Source organism: Episyrphus balteatus, chromosome 1 (assembly GCF_945859705.1).
Source record: "Episyrphus balteatus chromosome 1, idEpiBalt1.1, whole genome shotgun sequence".
NCBI classification, from domain to species: Eukaryota; Metazoa; Arthropoda; class Insecta; order Diptera; family Syrphidae; genus Episyrphus; species Episyrphus balteatus.
The window spans coordinates 85714552-85728811 of NC_079134.1; the positions used below are offsets into that span (position 1 = coordinate 85714552).

Consider the following 14260-nt stretch of genomic DNA (forward strand, 5'->3'; position numbering starts at 1 on the left):
TTTGTTTTGTTTTGACAACTGACGCACATAGGAGTATTTTCATCAAAAACCCGGCCATAATTATTTTTCGTGGTTTTTGTTATTATTTCTGTTTAAAATGAATATTTCTACAAGAAAATACAATATAAACCAAATTTTTGTTGTTATTATTTTTTCATCAAAAACTCATAAATTTGATTAATGGCCTATACTCCGCCTGTCGACATTATTTTTCTCACATTGTTTTCCTCAACCCTAATACGTAATTCTGTTACTTTTCTCTCTTCCCCAATAATATAGTCAACTAAGGAGAAAAAAGGGGTAAATCTCGGCATGAATGTTAGTAGACATTTTTTTTGCTCAATATCTTCCTTTTGCCATTCTATAACATATCTCAAAAGTCTAGAAAAATCTCATGTCCGCTTGTCGCGATTTCAAGGTCAAATCGCGAAATGGAGACTTTCAAAATTAGCAAAACTAGGCTATGGTATTATATACACATATGATACATGATTTCAAGGTATTTTTTAATGCTGATTCCAAAAAATCTAAAAAAATCTCATGTCCGCAAGTCCTAATTATCTTGGTTTGAAGATAAGGCGCAGATTTTAAAAAATTGAAAAACTACACTTCAGATATTTGTGTCAGATCAACATGAATGAGGTGCATTACTTTTCAGGGATGGTCAGGTTGACTTGTTTGTTGGAATAAGTGTTAAAAAATACCTTTAAATCATGTCGCTTATGTTGGTATACATATAAAAATTTAAACTTTTCTTATTAATTTTTTAAAATCTGCACCTTATTTTCAAACCAAGAAAATTAGGACTTGTGGACATGAGATTTTTTTAGATTTTTGAAGGTAGTTAAAGAATATCCAAACAAAGATTAAAATGAAAAAATTAGCCTATTAGCACTTATTCCTAAGATGAACAAGAATCTTCTTTAGTGCATATCCTAAAATTTGCCCCTCCATCAAAAAATACCATTATTACATAGGTATATATATTTTTTGTAATGGATTGTTTTGATTTTTAATTATGATGGATTCTTTAAATCTTCATGCAAAATTTGGTTCATCTACCATAACTTTTAAGGGTTTTTCGGCAGTAAGTTTGCAACTGTTATAATAATATGAGTTGACAGATGAAAAACAGGTATAACTTTTTGTAGAGACGTCAGATTGTCTTGATTTTAGATTTTTTGGAATCAGCATTAAAAAATACCTTGAAATTATGTATCATATGTGTATATAATACCATAGCCTATTTTTGCTAGTTTTGAAAATCTCCATTTCGCGATTTGACCTTGAAATCGCGACAAGCGGACATGAGATTTTTCTAGACTTTTGAGATATGTTATAGAATGGCAAAAGGAAGATATTGAGCAAAAAAAATTTCTAATAACATTCATTCCGAGGTTAAACCCTTATTTGACTGGATTACAACCTAAATTAAGAACACCCAAAATAAAATACACTAATAACATCAGTAAACTTAATATAAAAATAAAAAACATTGCATAAAGTAAGAAGTATTTTCTATCAGAAATTGAAAAACAACACCCAATTTTTGTTGCATTGGTTTAAGGAGTATATAAACTAACTCATTTCAATTCATCGCAGAATAACGGGGCATACTAAAACAAAATCAAAAGTTAAAATAATAACTTAACAAAAGTAACAAGTTTTTATATACTTGTTCTAATCCCGAATTGAAATAGAAAACACCATCTAATATTTCCAAAACTGTATTAATATTGTTAATAAATAACTGAAGAAGAATTCTCCATTTAATTTTTTTTTTATAGATTTCTATCACAACACTTCGATATCGTATATTGAATAACACTTACGAAAGTACTTCGCATTGAAATAAAAATGAGGTAGATGTAACAGTTTACTCATTTTTTAACAAGACACGGTCGAAAAAACAAAAAAAACATTGACTCAAAAATAAACATTGCACTCACTTTGACAACTTTTTTGGTGTCAATTTTGATTTTCAGAAAATTGACTTTTGATTAATGTCGAATTCCTTTCACTGGAAAAATCGAATTTTCGGCGATCTTGAAGCGAATTTTTTCTGAAAATCATGTTCCATAGAAAAAAAATTCGCCTCAAACGAACCAGAATTCGAATTTTTTTTAATCTCTCTTTTTTGAAAGATTTACACGGATTTGCACAAATACTTGGAACATTTGACATTTCTCAAACGTCAAGCTGAAAGTTTTCTTCGTGATGTTTGTTTATTTGAGAACACCAACTTCAAATAAAGAGTGAATTATAATCGTATATTGTATTTTTATTGCGGAAAAATATGAAATAAATAAAAAAAAAAAACAATGTGCGATCAAAATATATTTTTTCCTGGCATACTTCTTGTGGAAAAGTCAAATTACTGTGACTTTTCTTCCCGTGATTGTCTTCAAGAAATTTTTTCTCTATAAAACCACAGCATACGGCCAAAATAATTAACCTTTTACTTCATCTTCACTCAGATCTTAATAATAACTGCAATTTCCGTTTGATTCTGATTAAAATAAATTTATATTACCGAAGAAAATAAACAAAATTATTGATCAAAGAAATTTCTGGTTTTATTTTGAAGAAATTGTTTTGGTTTCAGCTTGACGGTCGTGTAAAAATTGTTGTCAAATGAGACACATACAATCGCAAAAAGAATTCGGTCTGCTTTCATGTTCCTTTTTAACATCTAAAATTCGATTATTTTGAGGCGATTCAAAAAATTGAAAGGAATTCGACATAAGTTTTTTTACTGCAAATATTCCTATGTGTGACGTTTAAATGACTGGTCTAACTTGTTTTGACGTTTCTCATGAAACTGTGCTGAGTAGCACAAATGTATGCGAAAACAGGTTTTACTTGCAGCCTAAACCTTCTTATAACACTGGTCAACAAAATTGAACATTTTTTTTTGTTACAGAAACCAAGGTATACTTTTCTTAAGGTTTTTGGTGCGCTGGGCTCAAATCCGAAGTCAGAAAAATAATTCTATCACATAACGTTTTTGAGATAATCCCGTTAGAAAATCGAACATGCTACTTTTAACCAGTTTTCGAGATTATTTCTTAGCGTTTGGTTATTTGTTTTAAATAAATTTGTAACGGTTTCTAAAATAGCTTAAGGCAGGCATGTCAAACTCAATTGTTACTAGGGGCCATTCTGAAAGGGTACAAAACTTAAATAATATGGAAAAATTACCTAATAAAAAAGTCGGATTCCTTGAAAAAAAATTTATCTCGGTTATTTATGGAATATCCTCAACAATGTTATACCATTTTGAAAAGAGAATTGAACACACCAACTTTTAAGGTAACTTGCCGAAACTTCGTAGTGCATTTTTTTTTTACACTACGGTTCATTGAATTAAAGTCTTGTAAAATTTTTGGTACTTAGTTGGGTAAAAAAGTAATATTTGCTTTGAAACTGATGCAGCTGAGTAAAATTTTTTGAATGCATTTGGTAACAGGGCTATTCAAGGTTCCGTAACAAAAGAAAAACTGAGAAAAATTAAGATTTGTAGTCACGGCACATGAAAACCGTCACCGGGTGACCATTTTTTCGACTCTTTTTTCAAATGCCCATAACTCACAAAATATATGGCTGCGATTTTTTTAATTATTTTTCTGATAGCTGTCACCACCTACCCTATCTACCGTTTTCGTTTCGTCGTTAACTTTTGGGACACCCTGTAAATATTTTTTTTTCTTCTTCGAGAAATCTCAAGTTGATATGAACGTGTTTGGTATATCTCATGTTTATTTATTTGCTTTTAATAGCAAATCTCGAAAAGTTTTTGCCAATCGCTTTCAAATGTTGACATTTTGACATTATTTACATTCCTGTAAGTTCTTATATTGTTATATTTTTCTCACTAGTAATTAAAAAAAACATCCGAGATTCTAAATGGAACGTTATGTCAAAATTTGAAAGCGATTGGCAAAGAACTTTTCGAGATTTGCTATGAAAAGCAAATAAACATGAGATATCGTCGCCCTAGTATTGAAGTGCCGTATACGCCATTTTTACATTTTTGGGAAATCGCATTTAAATGTTCGGAAGATAATTGCGAAAGAACTAACCGCTGGTATTTTTTGATATTTTAGTATGATATATAATTAAAATGTGTTTTATATACATGTTATTGGACATCTGCAATTCGTTTAGTTTTCAAAATATTTAAATTTTTGTCCAAAATGAGTTTGCCGTATACGCCATGAAAATCAGAAGTTTCTTTTATTCATATACACGTACGTCAAAAAAAACATAACGTACGTCAAAACAATTCTCAAAATTTTCTTGCATTGCATGAAAAATTTGACGTAAATGCCAAAATTTCTTGTTTTTGTCAAAACAATAGTGAATATCTCGGCAACGAAAAAAGATAGAAAAAAACGGATAGCAGATTTGAAAATAGCAACTTCGAAAACATACGACTGCATACCTAGTTCAAAAAATGCAATTTGGCGTATACGGCACTCCAATACTAGGGCGACGATATACCAAAAACGTTCATTTCAACTTAAGATTTCTCGAAGAAGAAAAGAGATATTTAAGGGATTTAAACGGATTTAGAAAGAAAATTATTTTAGAAACCGTTAGAAATTTATTTGATATAAATAACCAAACGCTAAGAAATAATCTCGAAAACTGGTAAAAAGCGGCATTTTCAATTTTCTAACGGGATTATAGTCCGGTCAATTTAGACATTCGAGGTTACATTAATTCCCAGCAAGCTGAAAATTGGTAGGATTGTTGTTAACACCATAAATTAAATCTAAAAAGTCCTCATCGATCCGAGGTCTGGAAAAAAATTTACGGGGGGTCAAAGGTCACAAAAACTGGTTTTTCACGATTTTCAGCAAAACGGTAAGTCTTATCAAAAAATTTTCAACGCAAGAATTGTAGACCAGATTATTATATATAAAAAGTGTCATGAAACTTTTTTTCCTAAGACCCACCGTTTCTTAGGTATAACTATTCAAAAAGTTGAAGTTGATTTGTAATCGTCATAATCTGGCCTATTCTGAAAAAAAACTCCTAACTGAAAAGTTCCTGAAATTTTATTATTTTTTGAGCTTGATTTTTTTTCTTCAATGGTTAAGAATACGGGGAAAGCAAAAAAAAATGGAAATTTTCGCCATTTTTTCCGATTGGGGCCCTTCTCCCGAAACCATTTCCCTAGGAATTTTTGTTTAGATTATGTCTGAATATATACAGGGTGTGCAATAGAAAATGGACAACCCTAACACGGCTGATAGCTACACTTATGACTGTTCTAAAAAGAGATAGAAAAAAGTTCTATCGCAACCAGTTCATAAAATATTGGCTTTTTTTCGTTCAGTGTATTTTAAATTTTATCATCTTATGTTTTTTTTGCAGGTGGCCATGGCACAGAGGAATGAGTAGATGACTTCAGAGCCAGACATCGTGGGTTCGAACCCAACGGTCGGCTCAGAAGTTTTTTCTAAATCGCCAGCTTAACTGAAGCCACCTGTGCGATAACATGAGACAATTGTCAACGATGTCTCCCCCTCTGTGCCACGTAGTTATGTGTTATACATATGTGTTTCTGTTGTTCTTTCTTTCTTTGTCTTTCTCTCTGTTGTATTAATGTCTTGTGCTGTATCAGCAAAATGGACTAAGTTTCCGAAGCTGTAGTGTGTGTCTAGTCCGTATAGTCTATTGAATAGACCCTTTTGGATGGAACAAATTCGTTCAAGAGTTTTTATTGGCGATTATGATTCCTTGGCATACAAGAATACTCCAGCCAAAAGTGCTACTAAATCCGTTGGTGCATTTCTGAGAAAACGGCAACACTGGTCGGTTTTCAGTTTTTTTGATTTAACTCGAAAACCAAGCCTGACTTTGAAATGGTTCAAAGACACTTTTCATAGCAAATTAAATTTTCTGTCAAGTTAAGATGGTTAAAAAATTTTAAAAATTATTTTTGACTAAAATTCTAACCTAAAATCAAAGAAAAAAAAGTTAAAAAATTGACAATTTTATTTTTTTTTACTAAATCAAGGGCCATTTAGTGTATGTAGCCGGGACGTCCAAACTTTGTACTAATGAAATAAAGTAGAGGTAAAATCCTTTGATAATATGCAATTTTTATTTTTTTTTGTCAAGAAACAACTTAAATGTACCTATTCAAAAATTAGCACTTTTTCTAAATTTTTGACTTTTTTAGTTAAAAGCAAGTTTTTAAAACTCGATAAAATCGTATTAATTGGTAACTTTTAGACTTTTAAAGTAAACATACTTCGAGGGATTGATTTAATATAAATTAAATATGACAAACAAACAAATTTATTTGCATCCTTATGGCCTTTTGTGCAATTTTGTGTATGTGCATTTTTATAAATTCGGGTCGAATGGATGGACGGAGAGCCATTAGCTTTGGTCTATTGTATAGAAGAACATTTAATACCAACTCTTTTACTGTTTTCAATGGCCTGAAGAACAATTCTTGTAAAATCCGCGACTAACGAAAAGTTTCTCTTGAAAAACGAACAAAATACTCTAATGAGTTTGAAACAAAATAGATCAGGCAAATTAGTAAATCAAATTGCACTTTTCGCGGGACAAATTTTTTTCATGGAACGTGTTTAGGTGAATGTCCTTATCGTAAAAGTGAATTTTTTGGGATGATAAGATATCGGGAACAGCCGCCATCTTGGAAAAGAGGTCGGTGCCGTTTTTATTTTATAACTCCATTTTTACTCATTTAAACCAAAAATGTCCCAGGATAGACTTATTATCAATTAAATTATCTAAAAAATGATATACAAATGAATTCCGTGAGTTAGTTAAATTCAATTTTATAGTCGGTCAAAGTCCGGGTTCTTCTCGCAAGGTTAAGACAATATGACGTTTTTTCAAATATCTGAAGAACTTTTGATTTGTTTGGGATTTTCTTAAAGAATGAATTATAGCACTTTTAATTATCTATGAAATGAGCCCTTTATCGTTCCTGTAACCAACATAATGTATGAGCCACCTAACGTCGAAGTTCACATTCTACTAGTCAAAAGTGAGAAAATAACAAGTTTTCTTCTATTAGATCGAGCAAATTTTTTAAATGGAGGCATAACCAAAATATAAGTAAACAGTTTTTTAACTATATTCGTCTAAATATTGAATTCAAAGTTTGAAATCTTTAATGTTAACCTTTATATGGTTTTCGAGGTTTTAAATGAAGTGAATTTTCCAATTAATGTGAATAAGCTAAAGTGACATTATTTATAATTCTAAATATAAGAACTGATGCCCTGTCATTTTTCCTAAACATGAACACCTCAATCTCAGCATTACGATAAGTATAACTCAAGATATGAGGCGTGTAAGCCGTTATGTTTTCGAGACTATTGTGTTTAATTTTTGATTGTTTATTTGAACTATTGAAATGTTCAGTTAAAAAATCGTATATCATGACTTCGACGTTTGGTTGCTTCTGCAATGTGATGGTTACAAAAACAATAAAGGGTTCATTTCATCGATAATTAAAAGTGCTATAATTCATTCTTTAAGAAAATCCCAAACAAATAAAAAGTTCTTCAGATATTTGGAAAAATGTCATATTGTCTTAACCTTGCGAGAAGAACCTGGACTTTGACCGACTATAAAATTGAATTTAACCAGTTCACGGAATTCATTTGTATATCATTTTGTTAGATAATTTAATTTATAATAAGTCTATCCTTGGACATTTTTGGTTTAAATGAGTAAAAATGGAGTTATAAAATAAAAACGGCACCGACCTCTTTTCCAAGATGGCGGCTGTTCCCGATATCTTATCATCCCAAAAAATTCACTTTTACTATAAGGACATTCACCTAAACACGTTCCATGAAAAAAATTTATCCCGCGAAAAGTGCAATTGGATTTACTAATTTGCCTGAGCTATTTTGTTTCAAACTCATTAGAGTATTGTTTTCGTTTTTCAAGAGAAACTTTTCGTTGGTCGCAGATTTTTCAAGAATTGTTTTTCAGGCCATTGAAAACAGTAAAAGAGTTGGTATTAAATGTTCTTCTATGCAATAGACCAAAGCTAATGGCTCTCCGTCCATCCATTCAACCCGTATTTATAAAAATGCACATACACAAAATTGCACAAAAGGCCATAAGGATGCAAATAAATTTTTTGTCTGTCATATTTAGTTTATATTAAATCAATCCCTTGAAGTATGTTTACTTTTAAAGTCTAAAAGTTACCAATTAATACGATTTTATCGAGTTTTAAAAAAACTTGCTTTTAACTAAAAAAGTCAAAAATTTTGAAAAAGTGCTAATTTTTGAATAGGTACATTTAAGTTGTTTCTTGACAAAAGAAATTAAAAATTGCATATTATGAAAGGATTTTACCTCTACTTTATTTCATTTGTACAAAGTTTGGTACGTCCAAACTTTGTACAAATGAAATATACAAAATGCCCCTTGAATTAGTAAAAAAAATAAAATCGTCAATTTTTTAGCTTTTTTTTCTTTGATTTTAGGTTAGAATTTTAGTCAAAAATAATTTTTAAAATTTTTTAACCATCTTAACTTGACAGAAAATTTAATTTGCTATGAAAAGTGTCTTTGAACCATTTCAAAGTCAGGCTTGGTTTTCGAGTTAAATCAAAAAAACTGAAAACCGACCAGTGTTGCCGTTTTCTCAGAAATGCACCAACGGATTTAGTAGCACTTTTGGCTGGAGTATTCTTGTATGCCAAGGAATCATAATCGCCAATAAAAACTCTTGAACGAATTTGTTCTATTTTTGCTCTGGAGCTCGGGTCTATTAAATAGACTACGTAGATTTATCTTCAGATTAGATTAATATGTAATGTAATGTAATCTTATGTTTTTAAAGCTTTTATGTACTCATACAATTATTGTAGAAAATGATAAAAAAAAGAAATAACTAAAATTCATACATTCGTGGTTGTAGTGAACGAAAACATAAGATGATAAAATTTAAAATACACTGAACGAAAAAAAGCCAATATTTTATGAACTGGTTGCGATAGAACTTTTTTCTATCTCTTTTTAGAACAGTCATAAGTGTAGCTATCAGCCGTTTTAGGGTTGTCCATTTTCTATTGCACACCCTGTATATATTCAGATATAATCTAAACAAAAATTCCTAGGGAAGTGGTTTCGGGAGAAGGGCCCCAATCGGAAAAAATGGCGAAAATTTCCATTTTTTTTTGCTTTCCCCGTATTCTTAACCATTGAAGAAAAAAAATCAAGCTCAAAAAATAATAAAATTTCAGGAACTTTTCAGTTAGGAGTTTTTTTCAGAATAGGCCAGATTATGACGATTACAAATCAACTTCAACTTTTTGAATAGTTATACCTAAGAAACGGTGAGTCTTAGGAAAAAAAGTGTCATGACACTTTTTATATATAATAATCTGGTCTACAATTCTTGCGTTAAAAATTTTTTGATAAGACTTTTTGCTGAAAATCGTGAAAAACCAGTTTTTGTGACCTTTGACCCCCCGTAAATTTTTTTCCAGACCTCGGATCGATGAGGACTTTTTAGATTTAATTTATGATGGTGTTTACAACAATCCTACCAATTTTCAGCTTGCTGGGAATTAATGTAACCTGACCCCCTTATTTTAGTCTAATTTGACCGGACTATTATCTTAACAACGTGATGTGATAGAATTATTTTTACTTCGAGCTCAGCACCCAAAAAACCTATAGAAAAGTATATCTTAGTGTCTGTAACAAAAACCTTGTTGACCAATGTAAGCGAATAAGAAGAAACCTTTATATGGGAAGCATGTAAAATAAATATAAGCCCTGTTCCTTTGGGAGGTGGCAAAGTACTACTAGTAGTTCACTAGCGATTTTCAATGGAACGCACTTTAAACGAATTCAATACAAATTGTATCTACTCGGGAAGAAGAGCATGAGTAGATGATAGTACTAGATTAACGAAAACATCTACTATTAGTAGACTACCACTTCCAATGGAACAGGGCTAATTAGTCTTGAAGTTGCAGTTGGTGATATTTTCAGTATTAATTGGCTTGTGAAAGTAATTTTTGTATTTTTTTCTTGTGAGCGCTTTGCATGTTTTTGTGGGGTGCTGTGGGTATTTTTTAGTAAATTCTCTATCTATCATTCAAAGCTCTAAAGTGCTGCAGAAGAGCTGCGAAAATATTTTTATTTCACATTTAAAATGGTGTCAAAAAAAAGCTCTTAGTACTTTTTCGTGCGTTTGAATAAAACTTTTATTTTATATTATTTAAATATCAAGGTTCAAGAAAGTAAATAAGTTTTTATTTCACAGGATGTTTCAGTTTTTTATTTGGTGCGGTTGGTAGCCTTGTGGTACAATAATTTGGAAGTATTGAAACTATCGATAGTTTTGTGAAGTATCGATATACTCGATATTTTTTTGTTATCGATGCTATCGATAGACTGTCGAAGTTTAACCAACACTAAATTAACAGTTAAATTAATTTTTAATGGAAAACATGCAATGTATTTGTGCAAAAGAGAACAAAAACAGCGAAAAAAACGATAAACAATGTAAAAAATTTCGATTTTTTTTAATTTTTTCAAAAAAATCACTAAATTTTCAAATAAATTGTTCAAAATAGTTTATAATGTCTTCCTACTGGTAGGAAATAACGTTTGAGCAGAATTTTTAGCAATATAAATATTGTTTTTGGTTGAAAAATTACTAAAAAAAGTGGAAAATTCTCAAAATAATTGAAAATCTTTCAAAAAAAATTTTGTTCGAAGTCGTACCGATAAATCGAAAAACTAATGACGTCAATCGATTTATCGGGTCCGAAATAGGGCGAAACAGTTATTCGCGCGCCTGTCAAGAATTTCGACTTGCACAGTGTTATGTATTAAGAATCACTTAAATTTGACACCCTAGTAGGTACTAGGACACTTGAGACTGGGAACTTTTTTTATTTAATCGGTTTTTAATTGTTTATTAATTGGTTTGTTTTTCTTTGTCGGGCCGAGTGGCGCCCAAGTCGCTTCAGTTTTATCTTTTAACGACTTTTTAATTGTTTTTTTTTTTTTACGTCGGGCGTGAGGCGCGCACAAGTAGATTGAGATTTTTTTAGGATCTTTTTCATTCAAAAAAGAATGTTTAGATGTTGGTCTGTTTGGTGGTGGTTTTAGATGACATTATAAGATGTAGGTCATAAATGTGCAAGGGATCTTTTTTATGTCGGGTACGAGGTGCGCACAAGTAGATTGAGATTTTTCTTAAGGATATTTTTTCATTCAAAAAGAATGTTTTGATGTTGGTCTGTTTGGTGGTGGTATGAGAAGACATTATGAGATGTCGGTCAAAAACTTTGAAAGGCTATATCTTTTGAAGGAAGCGTTTTTTCGAAAAAATTACGTTATTTTGAGATCCAATATATTCTTAACATGTATGTATAATAGGGTGGGTCAAAAAAATTGATATTCTTTTTTTTTAATTGGTACTCCAAAAAATCGATTGCTAGACCCCTCTAGAATATACACACCAAATATGAGCTCTTTATATTAATGGGAAGGTCCTCCGCTTTGCAATTTTCCATTTTTACATCAAGCTTTTACTAAAAAAAAATAATTTTTTTATTAATTGACTTTTTAGCAAATTTCTTTTCATATTCTTGTAGGAAATTGAACGCTCTACAAAAAAGGCCTTATACACTTTTTTCGTTTATCTAACCGTTGAATAGATATTTGAGGTCCAAAAATCGAGAAAATCTTTAAAAATTCGTTTTTTGTTCTTAATTTTGTAACAAATTGAAAAATTATAATGATTAAACGCGCAAGACATATTCTTGTTGGAAATTGATTGCTCCACAAAAAAGGTCTTGTTAACTTTTTTCATTAATCTAACCATTCTAAAGATATTCGAGGTCAAAGTTAAAAAAAAATATAAAAACATTTTATATTTTTAAAAAATTTCTAATTCACTGAAACTTCATTATTTTCAAATTAGCAAGATATATTCTTGTAGGGGCTTAAACGTTCTACAAAAAATTCCTTAGAATGAAATTGATTGCTTTAACCGTTTAGAAGATATTCGTATCCAAACCAATGCTCACTGATTTCAATAGTTTTCTTATGACCCGTATGCATTGCGATTTGGATACGAATATCTTCTAAACGGTTAAAGCAATCAATTCCATTCCAAGGAATTTCTTGTAGAACGTTTAAGCCCCTACAAGAATATATCTTGCTAATTTGAAAATAATGAAGTTTCAATGAATTAGAAATTTTTTAAAAATATAAAATGTTTTTATATTTTTTTTTTACTTTGACCTCGAATATCTTTAGAATGGTTAGATTAATGAAAAAAGTTAACAAGACCTTTTTTGTGGAGCAATCAATTTCCAACAAGAATATGTCTTGCGCGTTTAATCATTATAATTTTTCAATTGCTACAAAATTAAGAACCAAAAACGAATTTTTAAAGATTTTCTCGATTTTTGGACCTCAAATATCTATTCAACGGTTAGATAAACGAAAAAAGTGTATAAGGCCTTTTTTGTAGAGCGTTCAATTTCCTACAAGAATATGAAAAGAAATTTGCTAAAAAGTCAATTAATAAAAAAATTATTTATTTTTAGTAGAAGCTTGATGTAAAAATGGAAAATTGCAAAGCGGAGGACCTTCCCATTAATATAAGGAGCTCATATTTGGTGTGTATATTCTAGAGGGGTCTAGCAATCGATTTTTCGGAGTACCAAATCAAAAAAAAAATTTTCGATTTTTTTGACCCACCCTAATGTATAATATCTATTTTTAGAAGCAAAAAAAAAAACAATTAAGATTGTTTCTCTCTCTGTAGCGCACAAGCATTTTTCCTTACGACCTTGTTCACTGAAGAAGGGAGTGTTTTCTAGGGTTGGTCTGTTTGGTGTGATTTGAGACGGCATCATTGGGTGCTGGTCATGAATGTGAAAAGGGATCTTTTGAGGAGCTGCTGTGTGTGTTTATTATGCAATGTCACTGAGGATCGCTATTAGAAAATATGACACAAGAGCATTACTTGTAAAAAAAAATAGAATATAGGTCGTTGCTGTGTTTGAAGGGTGGCCATAGCTAGATGTAGGTATTTTATAGCTGTGTGTCATAGGATATATTAACACGTTAGCGTTGATTGTGTTGTTATTTGAGATGGAGTAGGATGGTCATGAATGTAAAAGAAATTTTGTTGTGGATAACTTATGGACATGAGAAAAGTGTTCCATGTACGTTCTCGTAGTTTTAGTGGCACTAAAATGTGCCTTAATTCAGTGGCATACAAATCAATGGAAATATGAAGTCGTCGAAAGTCGTTAGTGGTTTAAGTAATTTTTTTTTATGGAGAGATATGTTTAAATTATCGCTATAGCTAGATAGGTATACCTTTTATACAGGGTGGCTGATGAATATCGCTACATTAAAAAATTCAAATAACTTTTTTTTCAGTGTATGGAATTTATTTTTCTTTTATTCATGTTAAAGCGCATTCAATTTTATTAAATATAGCTTAATAAGTTTTAAAAATAATTAATTTTAAATGCCTTCTCTGGTCGTTAATGCATGTGAGGTGCCTTAAAAAAAAGTTGTTTTTTGAAGATTTGAGACAGGAATAAACACAAATATTTCTCGAATGGATTGTTTTCTTTCATTCAAATTTGTTGGTTTTGCTTTGCGGCCTTCCTGTTTTCAATAAACTCAAAAGAAAAAGTCGGATGCAGTTAGTGCAAGCGATTTGGGGTTTCAAGGGAATGGTAAAATCATGCATATGAGCTTATCGGAAAATTTTCGTAGGAATTCTGCGAAAACATTATCCATTTTCTATTATGCATTTTTGTTAAATCTAAAAACCAATCTGTAAAATAAAAAAAAAATTAAGCAGATTCACTAAGTAGAAAAAAAGTTATTAAAGTTTTTTTTGGTAGCGGCTTTCATCAGCCACCCTGTATTTGTGTGTCAACGGATATATTGACTCCGTAGAAGAGAACATGGAATGATGGAATTTACTTGAAATCCAAATCGTCTAATAAATTACAAATGTAATTGGATTTCTCAAGTCTTAAGGATGAATAAGAATATTTCAAATAAAATAAGTAGCAAGTGTTCCGAACACTTTAAAATGTCATTCATCGAAAAATTTTTGGAACTATTTAAAAGAATGTAAGTCATAAAAAGAGCAATTAAATGCAGAGAGTATATTTTTCCAGTGTTCAAAATACGACTACACTTATTAACTTAACCTATTAAAGTAGAAAAGATTTGAAATTACATA

At 30.6% G+C, this 14260-nt stretch overlaps 2 protein-coding genes across 5 annotated transcripts in view; both read right to left on the minus strand.

Moving 5' to 3' along the window:
• The window catches only part of LOC129906884 (protein mahjong), a 254365-nt gene that overhangs the window by 70462 nt on the left and 169643 nt on the right, over window positions 1-14260 (minus strand). The window lies entirely within an intron of this gene.
• LOC129906896 (uncharacterized) overlaps window positions 1-14260 on the minus strand; it is a 56110-nt gene continuing 41850 nt past the window's right edge. Inside the window, exon 2 of the mRNA XM_055982889.1 lies at window positions 1-14260. This exon is cut by the window's right edge and continues 16144 nt beyond it. The gene's annotated coding sequence lies outside the window, so the exon portion shown is untranslated.